This window comes from Cuculus canorus, chromosome 17 (genome assembly GCF_017976375.1).
Source record: "Cuculus canorus isolate bCucCan1 chromosome 17, bCucCan1.pri, whole genome shotgun sequence".
Taxonomy (NCBI): domain Eukaryota; kingdom Metazoa; phylum Chordata; class Aves; order Cuculiformes; family Cuculidae; genus Cuculus; species Cuculus canorus.
This window is the reverse complement of record NC_071417.1, coordinates 15,299,236-15,317,052: the sequence shown is the minus strand read 5'-3', so window position 1 is coordinate 15,317,052 and position 17,817 is coordinate 15,299,236. Positions and strand designations below refer to the sequence as shown.

Below are 17,817 nucleotides of genomic sequence, written 5' to 3'. Positions count from 1 at the left end.
GTGCTTCCAGGGAAACAGAAGGAAAAAAAAACAATGAGAGTGTTGAAAGAGGAAGGAGAAGCAGAGGTTCAGCACTCTTGTGCATAGCTCCTGCACTGCTACTACATCCAGAAACCTGCAAGAAAGTGCCACTCAGCCCTCCATGCTGACACCAACAGCAAGGAAAACACATTGCCCCAAACATTCCTAACCAGTCTGGTGTCTGCTCCTGAAAAAAGACCCAATCTCTTGTTCTTTGTCTTGTGAACTATCATCACCTTGCATTACACGGTAAGAAATGAGGATCCAGGCTTCCCACGTCAATGGTGTTAATCACAGAAGATGAATATGAACAGACCAATGGTGACTATAACCTTGTTTAACAATGCCAGCCCTGGGCTAGAGGTTCTGCTCCCTTTCACCTGCATCACTGCAGCAGCTCCAGCGTAGTCATTCTGGGTTTACACCAGCACCAGTGAAGTCAGATTGAAAAAGAAAGGCACTTTTAGGACAGAAAAATCCAACAACACTTTTGAAAACCAAAAAGAATGAAAAGAGTCAGAATGAATGTCTTGTCTTTGCAGTCCCAGTGTACACAAAAGGCACTAGAGTAAGAGAGGCTGCCTCTGCAGCAGTTCCCCTCCCAGATAAAGCAAAAGAGGTTTCACAACCAGATATTTTCACTAGCACTTGAAAAATCACAGTAAATACAGTCTGCGTGGGTATCAAACAAGCAAATGTCTCTCTGGTGGTAGAGAACTTTTTATCTTGAATCATCGGTGCCCTGCTGGCACTGGAGCATATTTATTTTTTAGCACTCAGTGACCTTTGGTACCAGTAACAAACTACAAAGGCTGCCAAGCTGCCCATGGGTTCTTCCATGCCAGTCTTTATCAGCTTTGTGTACTGGGCAGCTTGAGAGTGAACTCTGCTTGTTTGTGAAGAGGTCAGTTGGACAGGCAGCCAACCTTAAGGGACTGTGCCCCAAGCCTGGGAGTGTGGGAGGGTGTGCTACGCATGTGCCCATGTGTGACACTCATTCTGAGGCCACTGATACTCATTCGACACAGACCTATGTGTGTGTGTAAGTGTACTTTCTTTCTTTTATAAAATATAAAAAGCGATATTTGCACAGCCATTGGCTTTAGAGGGCAGTCTTCAGCTGGGCCACAACACACCTGATATTCTGGTGTCCATGTTGTATGGAAATCCCCCTTTCTGTTCTCCCCGTCTCTTGCGGTTATCCTCTCTACTACCCGAATTAAAAGCCTTGCTGTGACCTGACCAAACCTAGAGCAGCCCCTGGGTTTGTACTTCACCCTGGCAGTGCCAGCTCTGGGGAGTCTGCACAGCCCAACTGCTCTACAACAGTTCCATGATCTCAGTGAAGTGCTCTCTGGACAGGCAGCAGTGGCAACACCCAGCTTGGCTTCACCGGGATGGAACTCACAGTGAAAACACCACATTAAGGAGGGAGCAAAATGTGTCTTTATGTTAGACCTCCACCAACTAAATCAAGCTAAAATTACCTGTGTGCTGTGCTTCAGTGCCGCTGCTGGAGCAGCAATCTCATTACACGTGGCAAACATGTAAGCTTCAAAGCACTCAGCTAAAAACAATCCTTCTGCTGTCCCCTGGTCACCAACTGGCAACAAAGCTCCACATTGACACCAATCTGGCAACCTGTAGAGTCTGCCCTCTATTACATTTTGCTTCTATAAGCACAGCTATTATTGGAACTGCTTACTTGACCATATTGTATGTTTTACCTCCATCTGACAATAATTCATTCCTCCAGCCTGTAGCATTAATTACTTAAACATACTGCACGCACCACCACTCAAAGTACTTCTACACAAAGAAAGCAACAGAGTTTTATGTACAGCTGAATTTGGTGGGTTTTTTCCCTATTGTTTTTGTCTAATGTGAGGACAAGAAGAGATTTTTAGGTTACCTATAACTTGCAAGTGAACACCAGAGATACTCAGGAATGTGGCATGTTAACAAATGCTGGCTGGCTGAGAGTTATTACAGACAATACAAAGTATAGCTCAGTATCTCTATGCTAGACAATAAGCAACAGAAGCAAACCTGCACTTAAACACGTATTTATGGATGGATGTTTCTGTGTGTACACGCAATATATGTACTCATGTATAAACACACAGAATTAAAAACAGGACCAAAAAAAGCTGGTCTAAGTACATACATGCTTCTGCTGATTAACACTCTCCTATCTGTAACAACAGAAACTTGTAACTGGAAGAGATCCTGGCACCTCAGAAATTCCCTGCCACTACCAACAACACATCACACATCTCTCACACCTCTAGGTCAGCATTTGGCTGTAAAGGAGCTGCAGTTTTCAGCTCTCTGCTCTTGTCGGAAAGTTGTGTCTCTTACGATCACCCTAGGCTTCCTGGCAGACTAATGCTTGTCCGAATACCTGTGCTAGGATCCTGCACAACCACAGACACAAGGGTTCAGCAGTGCCTTCCTGTTGCTGCTAGAGGAACCTTGTCAAGGATCAGATTTGTCATTCCCATCACTGCCTTGTGTACTGATGGTTCACAGTCAGACACTGACAAACTAATCAACCCTTTTTTTCTCTTTCATTTTTTTGCCATAGTCAGTTTTCTTCAATTTACTTTTCTTTATCCTTCTGCACAGTGTAGTACACAGAGACACAGAACAGTTCCTCTTATTCTAAATTGAGAACCCAGGAGAGGGAATACAGACCTCCATTTCTCAGGCACCTTCCTGTTTTCATTCCCTGCAGAAAAAGCCCTGATGATCAGCTTGAAGAAGATGCCTAATTTTCCATGGCTAATGGTGAAGCGCATCCCAAATGTGCGTTGTTTTTGTATGGAATTGCATCCCTTTTCCATTGCTTATTGTTTCTACTGTCTTCCAACTCACCAGCCACGACACTGACCCTGTTAATGACAGTGCCTCTCAATTGTTTCATAAGAAAATGTCTGAACCATACTATGCCTTAAAGGACATCATTAGAGTGAATATTAAACAAGCTCAGTCTTGAATCACTAGTAATCTCCCGATCCCAACAGTAATCTATTGGCACCTCTCCTTCAGACAATTCCTTATGCATTTTACTGTTCTTGTACTGATCTCCATCTTAATTAATAACTTCCCATGTGGCATCATATCAAATGCTTGACTAAAATCCATATAGATTAGATCTACTACATTTCCCCTTCTTTAGAAAATCAGTTATCTCAGCAAAGAAATAGTTCAGGATACTCAGCAAAATCAGTGTTGTGGCTGCATTTTATCCTGTTTATCTTCTCTTTCTCTCCCTTTCTTTTTTGGGGGGGCTAATTGTATTTTCATTCAAAACCCTTCTGAAAGCCTGAAATGGTCTCAAAGTCAATGAGCTCAGTAGCTACTTAGATAACTTCTAAACAATTTGAAAAATAAAAGTATTACATCTACTATTTTCAAATCATGCAAGAACTGCCACCAACTCAAACATTTATTTCAAATCCTTGCTATCAATTTGGTACTTGTTCCTCTGGAATTCTGGGATGGAAATTATCTGGTCTCCCATGCTTGAAAATGTTGTGCTCTTTGAATTTCCTTTAACCTTTAAAGTGAAGATTTCCATTTACATCCCGTTCTTCCAACTGGCCATGCTGGGATTGCTCCCTTCTTCAGGAGCAATCTTCCTCTTAAAAGCTAAGGCTTTGCCTACTCACTCCACAGCAGCACCAGTTCTTTTCTTGTTTCCCGTTTATTTACACGGCTGAAGAAATGTTTGCATTTGAGTTTAATTTCCTTCTGGCATCTACTTCAGAGTTATTTGCAGCAAATTTTACTTTATTCTTAACATATATAGGAGGTGGGTTTGTTCATCTGTTGTTTTCCTTGCTTTTTATTGCTCTCCCATAGGCTGGTGGAACGATGCACAGAGTGTATGAACTGACAGGGCAGACAGTTAAAGACGGATGTTTCGTAGACAGGTACAGAGTAGATGTATCAGTAATGAAAATCACAGGCCAACAGAAATCAAAGATCTTATTATAATGGAAGCAATGTTTTTACCTGATTAGAGCCACAAAACCCCTTGCATCAGCCCTGCATGTGCCAGAATGCCCAGCAAAAACCTTCAGCTCAGAGCAATAGAAATACTGTGTTTCTTCTCATCCAAGGAAATGAAAACGTTCTATCACTAGGAATTCGTACAGAAGTGTATGAAACAGCACCTTATGTAAGCACTAAATGTCTCGCCTAATTTCTCAAACTGCTACCTTTGTATATTTTTTTTAATTGGGTTTCTAACCCCATGATTTTGAACAGAACCCTTAAAATGCAAATCAACGCAGAGCTGAGTGAACGTGGGACCAGTTTCAGAACAAAAGTAGCTTTTAACTGGGAACCTTTGTGGCTATACTTAACACTAACGATTCAGATTGCATTTACAGTTGCTGTTTTTCTGTGATTAATATGTTTTTTGTAAAAGACTGTTTTGCTTTACAGCTGTGGAAAAATGATACATAGCATTTATGCACTATCAAATTTTGAAGTAGTAAAACTAAGAACAGATATGAGAAATTAAGTTATCATTACACAGAGGTCAAAATGTAGCATTTCTTGTGTCCATCCAGCAACTGCAGTCAAAAGGCCACAGACAGCAGTGGGGGAACCAGCTAATCCAGCTAATTACAAAGGGGCTTTGCTGAGGACAGTGTACTCATACACAGAGCATCTGCAGCTGAGAGAGAAAAGATTTTCAAAGCTCGTCTTTGCATAGAATTGGAGTCTCGTCCATGGACACTTTGGAGTCTGTTGGGAAACACCTTCCAGACACATAGGTCTGACTGCAGAGGGTAGATTTCTATCGAGAAGACAGTAGAATCACTTCATTCCATGAGCTGCCACCGGCCGTTCTGTTACCATTCAAGCACAATTTTCCTGGGTCACTGCAACACCTCAGAGGGTGCCTGTTTCAGCTCCAATCTGATATTCTAGTGCTCAGCATTTTCAGGGGCACTGTCAGAGCTACAACATTGGACAGGCAACGACTGCAAAACTCTGCTAAGAAACTTGTTTTATCTTTAAGGCTAAATCCTTTCTTATTCCTAAGGAGCAGGTTGGGCTTTGCCCTCACCTTTGCTTTGCCTTTGGACCTGCACCCTGCACTGGCGTTCTCTGCTCTGTATGTTTCGTTTAGTTCCTCCAACAGTTTTTTCCCCTTTTCCCTCTAGCCCTTCAGCCCCACCGTCCCCCCAGCTCGGCGCTGTAGCCAGCGCTTTGCCTGCTAGGTGGCACTGGCCATCCATGGCCAGGCCGGAGGCGGCTGGCACCGAGGGGCTGCAAGGGCACACAGCCACCCTTTGGTCGTGGCTCTGTTTACTTTCTGCAATGGCATTTTCTTTGCTCAGATTACTCCACTCTTCACCCCAAGCACCGGCTTGCACTCCAGCAATTCTACCCATGTCCTCTTCTTGTTTAATGATGAGTTTAAACTTGCTATTAGCACAGCCACAAAGGACCAGAGCAGCTTCTAAAGCCATCAGTTGGTCAAAAATGACCAAAAACAAACCGAAGCCCTCGAGTCTCTGGATTTCAGCCATTGACTTGATTTGAGTCTAAGCATCTGGCAAACAAAAACTTATTTTGGGGCCATACGATTAATTAAACTTTTCAGCCTGAAAGCAGTGTTACAGAGCTGTTAGCGAATAGACACTGAAGGCTAATATACAAGGACGGTGTGAACTGGATTCTGTTCTTCGGATTCTGTTCTGAATTTTTTGTATACTACTAGGACAAAAATCCGTTTGTCATAGTTACTTCGGACGTGTTGTGCTCAACATTTCACCAGCACACTGAGCTGAAGCGCTCATCTGTGTCTGCAGAACAACCAGCACAATTCACTGCTGCCATCCTGCCTGCACTCCTTTCAAAATTGATGTTAAAAAAACAGTCAATCAAATTAGGAAGCAAAGCTAATCACAAGTATCTGTCTGGATACAGAAGCGCCTCTTTCTTCGGAGTATCCACTAGCCCAAACCATCGCCCGGGATGTGCTCCTTGCGCCCCAGTGTCTGAAACCAGAGTGCCATCAGTGTCCTCCTAGCCCAGCCTTTCACCCGAGCATGCTGTCCTTGGCATCTGAGGAACACATTTGCTTTCCACGCACATGGGTACATTTCACCCGGTGCCAGGCATGCCCATAGTGGGTGTGATTTCTTGGAACTTGAGGGTGTACCCTCTGTTTGGATGGCAAGCTCCCTGGCTGTGGTTGCTTGGAGACATTGCAGGTATCATGGTATCTGCCTTGCATGCCTGTAAATGTTTTCCAGGTAGGTGTGGTCATACTTCTACTTGGCTCATAAGATTCTCCACAGATGTCCATGGTTCCAGTGACAGCACCAGGTCTAGCTTTCTCATTAATTCTTTTTCAACCTTATAATTATCATGGATATATGAAGCTGAATGCAGTGTTGCATCCTACCATATCATTTCTAGGTGCCAGACACCTAATTTCTATCTTTTTTTTTTTCTCCTCTCCAGTGAGAATGTGTCTATCTCTCAGTTTCCTTGGGGATCTTGGAAGAGATTGTCCCCAAATCTAGAGGAGACTCAAATACACGTGAAGCTTTTGGCAGGCTAAATCTTGTGGTGGCATTTTGAAGGTGTTTCTCCCCTTCTTCCAAACCTTCTTCACTCTCAAAAGTTACCACCTGCCTAGCTGGCAGACAAACTGAAATGCTTGTGCCTCAAGCCATTCCTGTGCAAAGCCCGCACCTTTGTTCAAAAGTTTGATGAAAGTGGATCTGAGATGAGCTGCTGCCCTGTGGGCTGGCAGGGGCACACAGACTGTTCCGCTGACTGTTTCTGGGGTGGTAAGCTTCGGCGGAAGGAAGGAAGGAAGATTGAGGGCAGACGGTGGCATTGTTGAGGTCTTGAGATGTCACACAGAGTTTAACAAAAGCAGGTCTTTCTAAATCCAAATGTCTAAACCTGCCTGAAACAGCTCCAGGATGCGTTTAGATAACACAGCACAAGGACTTCTGTGTATTTGCCTACCAATTCCTGTGGCACAGCGTGAAGCAAATGGCTACCTACGCCTCCCTGGCTATTTGCAAGGCCACTTAGCTTTAAAATACAGCTAAGAGCAGCACCACCAATCTTAAATTAACTTTCCCGGTGGGGGAAGAGTCTTGAATTGATCCTTATCTACTTCACTGGGTCTTGTGCCGACAGTCAGGTTTGCTGTTCTCACCACTGTTAAAGTGTTCTGCTCTTTATTGGGTGTACTGTGAACAAACCACCAGTCCAGACCTTTCTGATATGACTGTTGTGATTTGTCTTATCTTTATTTGCTCCTCAAGCCACTTTGGTAGGGCTGAAGAAACCATCTCTTGCAAAAACTTTGAACTCTGGATGAGCAGCTAGAAAATATCTTTATTACAAGGGAAGGAGAGCTTAGGCTGCAGCTGGAATCCAGCTGAAGTGCACGCAAACCTCAGGGATCTGCACAGGAAGTGGCTGAGAGTTGCCAGTTATTAGGGAATTCTTAGATACGTGTTAAATGGTAGCCTCAGCTTCACTAACGAATCACCTTGCTCAGGCTACAGAGTGTTTTGGTTACGGGTGGCTCAGCTTTTCACAAGAAAAGAAAATGTCATCTCACACTTGCAGCTAATACAGCGATTCCAACATGGGACAGTGGAAGAACTCAGGTGCACGATTACAATGGAAATGTTTATATGCATTGCTCCTGTTATTACGGATTAATTATCTACTGAAGGGAGAAAGCGCTACAAAGGTATCATTCAGATTTCTGCACAGTCGCCCTTTGTGGCAATAGTCAGAAAAAAATTGAGATGATATCAATTTGCCTCACAGTTCATCTTACAAAAGAATACCTTCAGCTCGCAGGCTGTGCACACGCGCAGCGCAAGCATCCCAACAGCCCAGTGTGATTACTGAAGTGCTTCGACTTAAGCACGCGTGAAAGTCTTTGCAGGACCAGGGATGCAAAACAAATAACTTTTCCCCTCGATATACTTCCAATGGGAAAAAAAATAGCAAAAATTGTACAACCCCAAACTTCACATTTCTACGAGTTCTGCGGGTGCAAAGGCCGTGTCTTCACCCGTATCTGGGATGGTGTAAAACGCCCTGTCAGCCCCTGAGGAACAGACAGGAGCGATAAAAAGCTAATATGCAAATGGAGCTATCCACGAGGATGCGTTCTCAATTCGTGGGTCGAGCTCATTTCAGATTCCAACACATCTACGAGCCCTAATCTATCGAATTCCCCTCCGCGCACCCGAGAGCCCCGGGCGATGGGCGCCCCCGGGAGGCAGCGGCCGCGCTCCGCGATGGGTTTCGGGGTGTGGGTGGTGAGGACAGGGGGGCGGCGCGAGGTGGGGAAGCCCTGCTCCCTCGGTGGGAATTACCCAGCTCCCCGTCCCTCTCCCAGCGCCGCCGCGGCAACATTTATTGCGGGAGCAGGAAATCGCTGGGCACTGAACCGGCGATGCTGCTGCCCGGCGGCACGGCGCTCGCTTAGCCGCTGCCTCTCCTTGTTCCGCTCTTTCTTCTTCATCTTCCCCCTCGTTTTCTCCTCTCTCTCTCTCCCTCCTCTCCCCCCCCCCCCCCTTTTTTTTTTTTTTTCATTTTGGCTTCTATTCAAATGTGGGTCAGGGGTGAGCGGCTCCCAACGTCACAAGCTTGCAAGATGGCGCTGAGAGGAAGGCTGTGAGATGAGGAACAGGCTGGTATAAACCGAGAGGACAGGAGAGGGAGAGGAGAAGGGAAGAAAAGCCGCTGCTCCCGATGCACTAAGCAGGTAACGCGGCCGGGCTCCGCGGCGCCGCCAGCCCCGCTCTTTCTTCGGCGGCTTCGCCCATCCGCGCGGGAGAGTCGGGGGCGGCGGGGTGTCCCCTTGTTCCCTGCCCGGCACCGCCGGGGCTTCCCCGGGGGAGAACGCGCACGATTCCCTTCTCCCAGTCGCCCCTCGCCCTGCCCCGGCGCTGCGAACGCCGCTGCCCGGGCGCTGCGAACGCTGCCTGAGGGCGAAGCGGCTGCAAAGTTTCCCCCCCTCCTGCCGTGTGTGCGGGGAGGGGGGGCGCTGCCCCCGGCCCGGTGGGCAGCCCCGCCGCAGCCTTCTCCCCAGCCCCGGTCGCCCACTACAACCCAGCCCTATTTTTTTTTTTTTTTTTTCCTCCCCCTCAAAAGGAGGGAGCAGCGCCCGGGGGTGCCGGGGGGGGCGTGTTTGTGCCGGGGATCCGGCCGCATTGTGGAGGAGCGGGCAGGGCAGGGGCTCCCGGGACTCGCATCGCCCCCTTCCCCCCGCTGGCCCCCTGGGCACCCCCTGCCCTCCCGGGACCGCGCTGAACTTTTGCCCCGGCTCCCCCCTTCGCCGCCGGCGATCGCGGAGGGAAGGACCCGCCGGCCCCGCTCGCTCTGCCCGGCGTTGCGGGTCCCCGGCTTTTGTTACGGCTCGGGCTGGGATGCAGCGGCCGGAGCGCAGGACGCTGCCCGCCCGGCTTTGTGCCCCGCCGCCAGCCCCGCAAAAATACCAAACGGCCACAAAATCCAACCGTACGGCCGGGCCGGCGACGTTGTTGCCGAGGCGAGTAACAGTGTAATTGATGGAGCCGGGAGCGCCGAGCGTGCCCGCGGCCGCCGGGTCCGGGCTCCGCGGTGCCAGCGCGGCGGGGGGAGCGGGCTGCTGCGTTCGGCTGCGTGCATCGCAAAGCGAAGCGAGGCAGAGCCGGAGGCGGGGTGGGTGGGCTGTGTGCGCGGCCCCCAGCCCGGGCAGCCCCGCGGGCGCGGTGCCCGCAGCGCCCTGCCTGCACCCTTCTTGCACCCTGCCCGCTCCCTGCTGCGTGCCCGCTCCCTGCTCCCCGTCTGCTCCTTGCCTGCACCCTTCTTGCACCCCGCTTGCTCCTTGCCTGCTCCGTGCCCGCTCCCGCCCCCCTTTGTATGGGCGGCAGAGGTCAGTTACTCCCGGTGGGAGCGGGCACGGTGGCTCCCGGCCCCCCGCGCTCTCCACTATCGCGGCCGCCAGCCGCTGCCCCGGTTGCTCGGCGGGCACCACGCCCGTCCCGCCGCTGCCGGACCCTCTCCGGGCCGAACGCGTGTGCGCAGGCAGGGGGGATTTGAGGACTGGAAAGTTTCTGAGGCGAGATCCGCAGCCTCGGGAAGCGCGGGCTGACCGGGCAGCTTCGCCTCCGGTACCCGTTAGCGTGTGCCTTTACACCGAACTAACGAATTAGATATGAAACGAAGCAGGCGGCTCCCGAAATCACCCCGGACGAGACTCGGTTGTTAGAATAAATCCGAGAGAGCAGCCGGAAACCAGTTAAGAAGAGCGTCAGAATTGCATTCCGCGAATAAACTGTCCTTCGACCAAAACTGTTTTAAATTTATTGCGGAATGCTGTTAGTGTTTGAATGGCTCCCATGTTTTCCCACAAATTAAAGGGGAAAACAATATGGAATAGTCACTTTCATTGGAAAATGTCAGAACTATGAGCAGATGTTGGCTGTGCTTGATAAATACAGCACATAAACAACGACTGCTTCAAGATGACTTATTACTATATTTTATGACTGAGAACTATTGTCCATAGAACAGCAGCTCTGGAGAGAAAGCCGTAAATGACTCCTTAAGATTTCACAGCAAATCTACATGGAGAAAATGACATATGGAAAGAAAATTGACTTATTTCCACAACTGCAAGTGGCCTCCTTTTTGTGCCTTTTCATTAGCAATCTAATCCTAAAAGCATTAGAAGCAATTATTTGCAGTGGTGCCTTACATCCTAGGTCTAATTATTTAAATCAGTTTAACTTCTGATGGCTGACCCATTAGGTCAAATCTGTGTGCCCTTTGTTATATTTATTAAAAAAAAAAAAAAAAGGATGGAGAGGGCTCTTCAAACTTGCCACCTGCTACTGACATACGAGTTGGGCTCCAGAGATCAGTGTTTGGAATAAGCAACCTCTTACATTTGTTACTTTCCATTCTATCAATGGTAAGGAAACCCGGCATAAGCGCCTTGTTCTTTTGCATCTAAAATCCATTGCTTAATCACAGCAGACTTGTGTGACCGCAGGGGTGTAAGCAGGAGGAATGGGAGAATCCAAGGATACAGCAGGGTTTTCTCATGTCATGCTTCCTAAGCTACATGAAATGCAGATGAGATGCACGTGCATGAAAGGGATGGGGTTTTGGTGTTTGGAGGGAAAACTTCCAAGGATCTGGCAGGGCTCTGAACCTTCAATGCGTAAAGAAATAGCTCACGTTAGTCTTCACATACGTTGCTGGGCGGAATGACTTACTGATGTGTAGATAGTAGTAAGTATCGCAAGATGCTTGAAGCACTTGGTACCACATTATACACTGTAGTGTCAGTGCTGAATTGTCTGGCAGAAGCCAATGTGTGACAAGGGGTGGGGAGAGAGAAGGAGAGGAGGAGAAGGTTGGAGGGCTTATTCCAGGAGGGTACATGTTCAATTTATTTTGAGTAGTAGATTAAAACAACTAGAACCAACATAACGCGAATCAGTTTGGCTATGTAATGGATTGAAGCTGCCTAAAATAGCCACCACAGCCTAAAACTGGTGATTGCTAACAGCAGATCTTCCATTAAGAGTTCTCATTTCCTAGGATTTTTACAGCCCATAGCAATTAAGAACTGTCAAACGTAAAGTGTACGCTGTGCATTCCTTTGACCTTGGATAGAAAATAGTACGTGGCTATTCTTCGAGCTCTCACTAGCTGTTTTGATGATAGATGTAGGGAAATAGGATAATGTTTGGAAACTAAGGTGCATTTGCCTTTATATCAGAACTCGTTTGTGCTGACCGCAGTGTTTAACCCTCTTGTCCAGGCCGATGAACATATTGTAGCTTGATAGGTAGAAGGTATTTGTACAACAAGGTTGTCATGTTTTCTCTACAGAAAACCAAATTTCCCATCTCCTCACCAAACCTGACTGATAAAGTGTATGAAGAGATCTGCAGTTTTCTGACAGTGTCTCGGGACAAACGTTGCCACAAAGTGCCATTTCAGTGCATCAGCAAATGTGATCTTGGAATGGCAGAAAGCAGAATCACATTTGTGAGACAGCCATTATATTGGCTGTTATTGTGACAGAGAAGGCTCAGTGGGAAGGGGGACCTTTTCAGCATCAGCGGACATGCCTACCCTGCTGGGCTGGGAGAAAAATTAACGGGGCTCAGCTGTGAGATTGCAACAACAGAATGTCGACCCAACCATAAGCAGGAGAATGACTTTTAGAAAATAAAACCTTTGGTTTGGTGTGGATTGAACACCAGTGATTAAACCACTAGGGCTGCTTAAATTGTTTTTATCTCACTGTAGTATCTGGAGCAAGGACAATGCATTGCAATAGAGATTTCACTGTGCTGTGCAGTAGCTCGTTGGCAGAGCAACTGCATTGGTGTGCTCAGGTCATTTTTAATCAGTGGTGACAGTGTGCTTACTTCTCTCAAAAGCAGCAGAAAAAATGTAAAGAAAAAAACAAGTGTTCCTGGGAGTAGTATTTTCTCCTTCAGTTAGGATCTCCAGGTTCCAACAGGATGCCAATATTAAGCAGGATTTCTTTCCTTGAAGTCTACGCGTATTACAAGCTAGCTGTCCAAACTTGTAAGTTACTCATGCTTCTTGTTTGTAATTCCTGGAAAGAAAATTCACCCTCCAGTGCTCGCTCCCACAAAACAAGGAAGAAATGAAACAGTGAGGTCAGGACTGAATTTTAAGCTGATCTAGAATGGGTTGTTAAAATAGCTGTGAGGAGGAGGCTCCAGCACTGGAGTAGCTGTACCTGCTGTAAGGGACAGGTGGGAGAAACTTTCTTCTTTTTCATCTGTGTTTGGATGACAGCCCAGTGCTGGCCACAAACTGCAATCCAGGATTAATCCTCACATAGTGTTTTCTTTCCATATATCAGATTTCTCATTTTGTTAATAAGCACTGCTAGCATGCACTTCAAGTCAGCTGTTCTAGAGTGGAAGCAACAGGGTTTTGCATTATTGAAATGATGTCTCTTGTGCTTTCCTAGAGTTTGTATTGTTTGACCAGGGCAGGGCGGACAGTGATCCTTGTAATCACAGACCCTAAACAGGGATTCTAGTTACTGATTTTACTTGATGGCAGGGGATGGGGAGTCTCGTTTATCCAGGATTACATATATACTGTATCACATTTTCTGATGCGTATGCTGCAGATCTGAAGAGGCTAAAGAATGAACTTGTAAACTGAAAATCTCAAGCGGCCATTTGGAAGTGGACCTGTTGTGGGAATCTTTCTCAGTGCTGTCTCTTGCTGATGTCAAAAAGGCAAACTGCTGGGCAATCCTGCCGACAGCATTGGAAGACACACGCACTGACAGCTAAGCTGGCAGAGGAAGGGTCTTGATCTTCAGCTGGCAATAAGAGGAGTCCAGGGAAGTGTCAGGAGTTTCCTGCTCAGAACTGTCATCAGGGACTGCTCTCCTAATAAAATGGTCCTGAAACAGAGGGTATTTCTTGTTCCTGTTGCTGAATGTTCTGAGAGGTCTGTGCAGGAACTGGGAACAACTCCCTCTTATTCTTCCAGCTTTAGATACTGGATGGAAAAACTTGGAACGTTGTCCTTGCCCATGTTTTGGATGGGAGGTGGAGAGCGTTTTATGTCACCACGCTAGCCTGAGGCATTCACTGTCCTTCAGTCACTTGGGTAAAAGAAGATGGGGTAGCTTTCAATGATGTACTGGTTTGCCCCATCCACTCCTTCCCTTCCCTGGAAACAAGCACTATGCAAGACAAAAATTGTCTTCGAGTCAGTCTTTTGCTGTGAGTTTTAGAAGAGAGACACGATGGACTGACTGGGGAAGAGGCCTCACATGGTAAACAGCATTACTCTCCTCTTCATGCTGGGCTGGTCCCATTCATTCCCCAACTGGTTTAAGATGACAGGGGTGTACAGCAGATTCCTTCCCTTAAATGTGCGCTCATTTCCCGTTGTATAAAGAACCATTCAGTGCCTAAATTCAGTTTTCCAGGAGTCACATAAAGACACTGCCATGTAGGACTCCACTTACTGCATTTCCATCTGCTGTCGAGATGCTCCCAGACAGTTTGACAGTTTAGAAATCTTTTCTCTTGTCTGAGAAAGAACAGAATAGTCATTTGCATTGCCAATTTTAATCAAGAATTGAAATCAGCCGACAAGAAACCTTATTTTAAAGGTTGCCTGTTTGTCTGTGTGCTAGTTACTCTCCAGTGGAAAGACTGGATCTCAATGGCTTGTACCTATTAAAACATGTTGATGTGCAACTAAAAATAACTATAAAGTAAATTTGGTATTATTTTCGGTTAAGCAGGAGGACAGGGTTTAAGACAGTCAAGCTATGATTTAACATGCAAATCAGAAATCAAATTAATTTACTATGTTATTGTTCTTGAGAAACGTATTAAGCAACTTCTTATACAGGATTAAATTCAGTGAAATGCTAAACCTGAGTACCTTGAACTGTTAAATAAAAATATTTGGAAAATATTTTCTTACCAAAATACTTTCTGATGACCTCCTGAGGTCCGTTCCTATGTGACTTATTCTGCAATTGTTACTCAGCTCCATTTTAAATGCAAAGCAAAGAAAATGTTCTTTAAGCAAAAGGGAATCTATTATTTCTTAGTTATGCTGCTCTTCTGTAAGTTAAGAACTGGCATATAGATATTAGTCTCTAACACCTAGTTTTAATTTGCAGGGAAGTAACCTTTCCTGCCCTTCTGCCCCTCCTCAAATCTCAGTTGCTTTCTCTAGTCTGAAAGCACTGGTTATTGTACTAAAAGTGGAAAACCATTCTCTCTGCCTCTGTACAAGAGGCTCCTGATGTGAAAGGTTCTTAACTGCCCAGGGTTGGATGAAACGATGAAGCAGTGACTTTCTCTGGTGAGGGATTGACTTTCTTCAAAACTTCACTAGCAGACACAATACTATTGAAGACCAACTTTTTTTAAAACAAGACCTATTTAAAAGCAGCTTTGAAATTATGCCAGTGTATAGTGAGAATCCAACTTGTGCTGGTTTTATTTACTGTTGTTTCCCCTGCCCCTGGAAGGATGAGGTGCTTTGTTATTCCTAGTTTCTGTTTACTCTTCTAAAGTATTCAGAATGGTCCTTGTGGAACTTTTTGCATCAAACTTCTTGAGTCCTTAAAAAAGGCTCTTTGTTCATTTTCTAGGCAGTGCAAATGCTCTTTGATAATGTAATATTAGGGACATATTTTCTTCTTCAAAGAAAAACGTGGATGTCCTTCTAGGTGGGAAAACTATCAACCAAAGTTGTGGATGGCAGAGAATTCACTAAAACATCTAAACGTGTGTGCACACCTACGAAGAGTACATAGCCAGAGCTGTATACTAAAGGGCTCAATGAAAGGAATTTTGGCATGAGAGTGAGAGTTGTCTTGTGATTATTCAGATGTCAGCAGAATGATGTTTAGCTGAGGGTGTTGTAAAAGTAATGTAACTTAACAACTTAAGTTTTACCCAGAAAACTTGGTTGTAAGTACTTGCTGTTCCGAATGGGTCCAGTGGTTGAATGTATGCACATATTTAATTCTTGTGGGTGAGCTGGCAGTCTAGGGAAGTCTTGTGTACTGTTTCTACCACTGATTTACATTTTCTGTGCCATGGTCATGTAGGAAGTTAAGCAACTTAAGTTGTCTTCATCCTTAAAGTATGGAGAATACAATATCCTTGGTTTGTATTGTATATTTATATTATAAAAGCTCATCAATTTAAAAGTTTGCACAATGGGACCGTGACCTTAGCAAGGGCCTGTAAATGCTGTCATCAGACACATAATTGCAATAATGATTCAAAATGGTAAAGCTGCCAAAGGACTAATGCTTTAGTATTATGCAAAACCCACAGTGCAGGAGGAAGAGCGAGGACTGCTCTCCAGTCCTTCAGAACTGTACTCTACCAAACAAGGCTTTCAAAATAGTAATGAACACTGAAACACGCCAGCTATAAAAATTATTCACTTTTTGCTACAGCAGTGAAAATATTAATGAGAGTCCGTTCCTCTGCAGCAAACACTGGGTTTTTTTGGAAGATACGGTGTGCACTGCCAGTCTCTTCCTGGGAATAAATAAATGCCTCTAACTAATCCCTTTCAGGATGTGCAGAGCAGCAGCTCGTATTTTTTGTCTTTCTTCCGTGGGTTGCGTGGTGCAGTGCCAGCGTCCTGCATGACGCAAGAGTCTTAGAAATTCCTGGAAAAGCACTTCCGTTTGCTCTAGGTAAAAATTGTATTGGCAGCAAAACTGACTCTGCTGTTACAAGTTGGCAGTGTTCTGAAGTCAACTCCAAGAAAAGTAGTTTAACGTATGCGGTTCTGCATATCCATCCAAGATGCAGAGGTGTGTGAGACTGCTGGCTGTTATTATGGGTGGTACCCCTGGAGGAATGTCTTGAGTATTTCCCCAAGTGTGGACCTCTTTTTAGTAGCTGTAGTCAGCCGGCTTATCCCAGTTGTGCTGGATCTCCCAGTTTCTGGTTGCTACTTGTAAGTGATGGGTTTAATTGCCATAGCGATATTCCTTAGCTCCTGAGTGAGGAGAGAGGACTATAAGCCATTATCTTCATTCTGACTATCTATTTTGGTGACTAAAACAAAAAGAATTTGTTTGCCACCGATTCATTGTTTGATTCTGGAAAAATCATTTAATCTGTCTGTACCTCTCTTATCCCCACCTTTATAAGGCTGTGATATTTTGAAGAGGGGTTTAATTTCCCTCAGCATCTAATGAACAGTAAGTAACAGTAGTAGCTGCTATTGTCTAATATTTCACCCTGTTGATGGTGCAGGAGGATTTCAAACTGCACGCTGTAGCAGTAATTCAGTGTTGTGTAAGTGGAACCAAAGGCAGAAAAAGCAAGTGCATTTGATAGTGCTGTAGTACTGGAAATCATGCTGTTATTTAAAAGCTGATGGAGGTGTAACTAGCAACAGAGGACAGTTGTGGAAGGAAAATGTATTTCAAAGGTCCTGCTGGAACGGTGAGCATTGGAGTACGGAATTAAAATATTTGCCTAGCCAGCAAAGAGATCCTTTCCACCCAAGAATCTCAAAATGCTTTCATAATTAGTAATCTGTGCCTTACAGCTGTGTCTCTGTCATCTTCATTTTTTTTGAGATGCTTGACTTTCTGAAAGCTGCACAAGGGTTCTCCCCTGACAGAAGAGAAGCTATGGTCATAGCCAGACAAACCAACTTCCAGTACTAGTAGACACAAATGACTGATTAAACACCCCAGTTTCTCTCTTTCACTTGTAATAAATAAACAAAATCTCCCTCTCCCTTCCAAATTATGAGAGTTCACATGAAATGAGACCTGGGCTACACGATGCCAGCAGTACTCTTTCAGAAGAATTGCCAGTAGTTTTTGTACCTAATACTCAGAACATCTTAACACCAAACCAAAGGCTTGGGATGTTCCCCATCCATGAACTATTTGGACAAAAAAGGGAGAAAGGAGTCTAGATGAGTCCAACCAAGTTTCCATGTGCATCTACTCTGCCATTATTCAGAATATTTGCCTATTTGTGCACACTTCCTCCATGGTTACACATGGAACCATGCTGTCTCTGTGTTTATATGAAACAACTTGGCTTGTACCCCACCAAAAAACAAACAAACAAAAGAACCCAAAGCACTGCCCACCCCAAAACTTCTTGGAGCAAAAGAAAAGCACATCCCCTTTTGAGGTGGAGGGGAAGCTGCTTAGTTACAACGGCTTTGACCATCAAAAGTGGTGAGTGGGAGCCTATCTGGCAGCAT

The 17,817-nt window shown here is 45.6% G+C and overlaps 1 protein-coding gene across 1 annotated transcript in view; it reads left to right on the top strand.

The window, feature by feature from the left end:
• Window positions 1–8,273: 8,273 nt before the first annotated feature.
• Window positions 8,274–17,817, top strand: part of HIC2 (HIC ZBTB transcriptional repressor 2) — a 78,964-nt gene continuing 69,420 nt past the window's right edge. Inside the window, exon 1 of the mRNA XM_054082498.1 lies at window positions 8,274–8,800. The gene's annotated coding sequence lies outside the window, so the exon portion shown is untranslated. The remainder of the gene's footprint in view (window positions 8,801–17,817) is intronic.